The sequence below is a fragment of the Otolemur garnettii genome, unplaced genomic scaffold (assembly GCF_000181295.1).
Source record: "Otolemur garnettii isolate 467f Iridium unplaced genomic scaffold, OtoGar3 scaffold00003, whole genome shotgun sequence".
Lineage (NCBI taxonomy): Eukaryota > Metazoa > Chordata > Mammalia > Primates > Galagidae > Otolemur > Otolemur garnettii.
Genome location: NW_003852398.1, coordinates 6210174 through 6215206, shown reverse-complemented (window position 1 = coordinate 6215206; position 5033 = coordinate 6210174). Strand labels below are relative to the sequence as shown.

The following is a 5033-nucleotide window of genomic DNA, read 5'->3' as shown; positions in this document are numbered from 1 at the left end:
AAAAAAAAAAAAAAAAAAAGAGAAAGAAAGATTGTTAACTACTCATTTCTGCTTTTTAGCCTCAAGGTTAATGTTAGATTTATATTTCTGTCTCAAAAAAATGAGAATACATTATATGTGATAGATCTTTAAGGTGAAGTTTCAGTGATTAAAATCACACAATGATAATGTTATTAGGTTATTAAATATGAAATATCCAGTTGCCTTAAGTACTAAGTTTCATAGTTGATATTGATAAGGTATTTGACACTTATTTTTATTGTGAAGGTACATCCTCCTTTTATACACACACTTTGGCTTATGATTAGCCTTCAAATTTTTTTTACGGCTTCAAATTTTTACGAAACCATGGATAAGTAAAAAAATCATGTTACTTTCAAATATGAGTCCTGTCATGGAGTGTAGATAGCTCAGAATATCAACAAAATATTTGGGAAGGATGTAGCTAATGAATGCACAGTATGGATAGTTTGAGAAGTTCTGTTCTGGTGATATTAATCTTGAAAATGAGCCATGCGGGCAGCGTAAGACCAAGGTGGATAATGATAAGCTGAAAGCTGTAGTGGAAAAATTCATCTGGACTACATGTAAATTAGCAGCAAGATTTGCCATTACTATTGCAACAATATCGGACTATTTGAAACAAATTGGCAAGGTGCAGAGAAGCTGGATAGATGGGTTCTGCATGAATTAAGCCCATGTCAGAGAGAAATTCTCTTGAAGCTTGACTTTCTTTGCTGTCATGGCATAAAGGCAAACAATTTCTACTGTATTATGTGTGATGAAAAATGAATTCCTTTTGACAATAGCAAGTGTTGGGCACAGTTGGATAAGTGTGAAATGCTGAAACATAGCCTCCAACCAAATATTTCTCAAAAAAAGCTAATGGTGTCTGTTTGGTGGTCTAGCACTGGTATTATCCACTATAGCTTTATTTTTTTATTTTTTTTATTTTTTTGAGACAGAGCCTCAAGCTGTCCCCCTGGGCAGAGTGCCGTGGCATTACAGCTCACAGCAACCTCCAACTCCTGGGCTCAAGCGAGTCTCCTGCCTCCGCCTCCCAAGTAGCTGGGACCACAGGCGCCTGCCACAACGCTCGGCTATTTTTTGGTTGCAGCCATCATTGTTGTTTGGCGGGTCCGGGCCGGGGATTCGAACCCGCCACCTTAGGTGTACGTGGCTGGCGCCTTAGCCGGTTGAGCTATAGGCGCCGAGCCATATCCACTATAGCTTAATGAAACCTGGTCAGTCAATTATAGCAGATGTCTGCTGCAACCAGTTGGACAAAATGATGAGGATGCTTACAATTAAGCAGCAAAGATTGGTCAGTAGGGTTTGGTTGGTAGGGACAGGTAAATTCTCTTGCAAGACAGTGCTTGACCACATGTCACACAAGCATCACTGCTCAAGCTACACAGGCTGGACTTGGAAACTGTGTTATCCACTGCATCCCCCAGACTTTTCACCAACTGACTACCACTTCTTCCAGGCTTTGGAACACTTTTTCCAGAAAAAAAATTCAATTCTCAGCAAGCTGTGGAAAACACCTTTCTTGATTTCATTCCTGCTCACTCTCTAGGCTTCTTCGTGGCTGGCATAAACAAGCTACTTTTAAAATGGCAGAACTGTTGATAGGCACATACTTTGATTAATTGTATTGCTTCTTGTCTGAGGTATAACAAACTAAACTTTTGGTTGGAAATTGTATATTTCATGATTAATGACCTAAAATATTTGACTATTATTTTTCTAGGCATCCTGAGCCTTAGGCTCTGTAGAAAACCTAGAAAAATTTGTCTCTGCACTCTTGAACTTGTATGCTTAAGAAAGTAAATGAGAGAAATTTACAGTTTAAAAACAAGGGTTTAAATATATAAACCTAAGTCATAAAACTTGTGATTTTATTTATTTTACTTTTACACACACAAATTTTTAGCAGAATTTATTTTTTAGAGCAGTTTTGGGTTTATAGCAAAATTGAGCAGAAAATACAGAGCATCTCCATATACGTTCTATGCATGCACAGCTAGTTCACTATCAACATCTTGCACCAGAGTGGCACATTTGTTTGAAATGTTGAATCTACTTTGACTTGCTACCATTAGCCCTGTAATTTATATTAGGGCTCACTCTTGGTGTTGTATATTCTGTGGGTTTTGACAAAGTATACTGATATGTATCTACCATTACAGTATTGTACGGAATAGTATCACTGTCTTAAAAATCCTCTGTGCTCTGCTTATTCACCCTAGCCTCCCCCCACCCTGATCTTTTTACTATCTCCTTAGTTTTGCCTTTTCCAAACTTACATATAGTTGAAATCATACAGGATGTAGCCTTTTCAGATGGCTGCCTTTCACTTAGTAATAATGCATTTAAAATTCTTCCATGTCTTTTCATGGCTTTTTTTTTTTTTAATTGAGACAGGGTCTTACTCTGTTACCTAAGCTAGAGTGCTGCAGTGTCATAGCTTTTGTCTGCTCCTGTAAGTTTCCTGCAGGCGAGCCGTGAACTGAGGACCTATTATCTCACCCCACATGTGAGAGCTATAGGAAGGGGGGTCTGTTCCCCTAGAGGGACCCTGCTGAGACTCTGAACACCCTCTCACCAGGCAGAAAAATTGACCTATTGTTTTCACTGCCTTTTTGAATTTCCAGTCCACCCTTCCCCTCCTTGTCTGCAGAGACAGAGGAGGTCCAAGAGCAGCATCCCCCCACCCCTGTGGGACCACGTGCCCCGTCATGGCTCTGCAATCAGAGAACTGCTTGAGCCGTGCATGTCCTGCACTGCTGCTGGCGCCAGGCACCCTCGTGGGGTGCCCTGAGAACTGATCGAGCTGCGCGTTCCCCGCACCCCAGGCCTGGTGCCGGAGAACTGCGAGAGGACTGTCACTTGAGAGGGAACTACACTGGAGTGGCAGTACCCTGAGGTGAAGAGAAGCAGCCACAGCAGCATAGAACAATAAGGCTCACACCCCTGAGACTTTTCTGGACAGACATGCCCTATCTCTCTGGGCAACCACAGGAAGCTGGCATCTTCTCAGGTGGCAGCCACTGGCAGAACAGTTTTGGGACGGTCTTCAAACAGAGCAAATTCAGCATGGGGCGGAATCGGCAGAAAAACTCTAGTAACGTGAATAACCAAAGTAGATCAACTCCTCCAAGGAAGGATGGGGCAGAGGCAATTGAAGATCTCATCCATAAACAGATGGCTGAGATGTCAGAAATCGAGTTCAGAATCTGGATAGCAAATACGATTAACAGAATGGAGGAAAGGAGAGAATTATAATTTCAAATTATTCAAAAGCTATCTCAAGAATTCAATGATTTCAAAGATAAAATGACCAAAGATTTTGACATGCTGAGGTAAGAGGTTGCAGTCCTCAAAGATCTGAAAAATACAGTAGAATCCCTTGGTAACAGAATGGAGCAGGCAGAAGAAAGGTTCTCTGACATTGAAGACAAAGCTTTGAATGTACCCAAGGGCTCAAAGATGAAGAGAAATGGAGAACAAAAAGGGATCACTCTCTTAAAGAGCTCTGGTATAATTCGAAGGAAACTAATATTCGGCTTATGGGAATCCCTGAAGGTGACAAAGTTGCTTCACAAAGCACAGAGGTGGCTCTTAATGAAATTTTGAAAGAGAACTTTGCAGACATCCCAAGAGATTCTGAAATTCAGATAGCAGACAGTTTCAGAACCCCAGCATGACTCAGCCTGAACAAGACATCCCCCAGGCACATCATAATTAACTTCACCAAAATTAATATGAAAGAGAAAATTCTGAAAGCAGCTAGATATAAGAAAACCATAACCTTCAAGGGGAAGAATATTAGAATGACTACAGATCTCTCTGCTGAAACCCTTCAGGCTAGAAGAGGGTTCATTGACTTTTAATCTCCTGAAACAAAATAAATTTCAACCCAGGATCCTGTTTCCACCTAAACTGAGTTTCATTTATGATGGAGAAATTAAATACTTTAATGACATCACATGTTGAAGAAATTTGCCATAACTAAACCACCCCTCCAGGATATTCTCAGCCCTATCCTCCATAATGACCAGCACAATCCTCCACCATATAAGTAAACTGACACAGAATATTTTGATCAAATTCCAACTTCCACAGTGGAAGGATTAAACATGTCCACTGGACTTTCAAAAAACTCGATACCCAAAATTGTAATAGGCTTATCAATATACTCAGTCAATGTGAATGGCTTAAATTGTCCTCTAAAGAGGCACAGATTGGCTGACGGGATACAAAAACTCAGGCCAAATATTTGCTGCATACAAGAATCTCATCTTACCTTAAAATACAAATATAGACTCAGGGTGAAGGGGTGGTCATCTATATTCCAGGCAAATGGAAAGCAGAGAGAAGCAGGTGTTGCAGTTTTATTTGCAGATACAATAGGCTTTAAACCAACAAAAGTAAGCAAGGATAAGGATGGTCACCTTATATTTGTTAAGGTTAATACTCAATATGATGAGATTTCAATTATCAATATTTATGCACCCAACCAGAATTCACCTCAATTTATAAGAGATACTCAAATAGGCACGAGCAACTTGATTTCTCCCAGCTCCATCATAGACGGAGATTTTAATACTCCTTTGGCATTGTTGGGTAGATCCTCCAACAAGAAGCTTAGCAAAGAAATTTTAGATTTAAACTTAACCATTCAGCATTTGGATTTAATGGACATCTACAGAACATTTCATCCTAACAAAACTGAATACACATTTTTCTCATCAGCCCATGGAACATACTCCAAAATCGACTACGTCTTAGCCCACAAGTCTAACCTCAGCAAATTTAAAAGAATAGAAATTATTCCTTGCACCTTCTCAGACCATCATGGAATAAAAGTTGAACTCAGTAACAATAGTAATCTACAGACTCATACAAAAACGTGGAAGCTAAATAACCTTATGCTGAATGATAGAGACGAGATCAAGAAAATTGATCAAGAAAAAATCAAGGAAATTACCAAATTTTTAGAACAAAATGATAATGAAAATACAGGTTAT

At 39.6% G+C, this 5033-nt stretch overlaps 1 protein-coding gene across 1 annotated transcript in view; it reads left to right on the top strand.

Moving 5' to 3' along the window:
* RANBP17 (RAN binding protein 17) overlaps positions 1-5033 on the top strand; it is a 417598-nt gene that overhangs the window by 14455 nt on the left and 398110 nt on the right. The window lies entirely within an intron of this gene.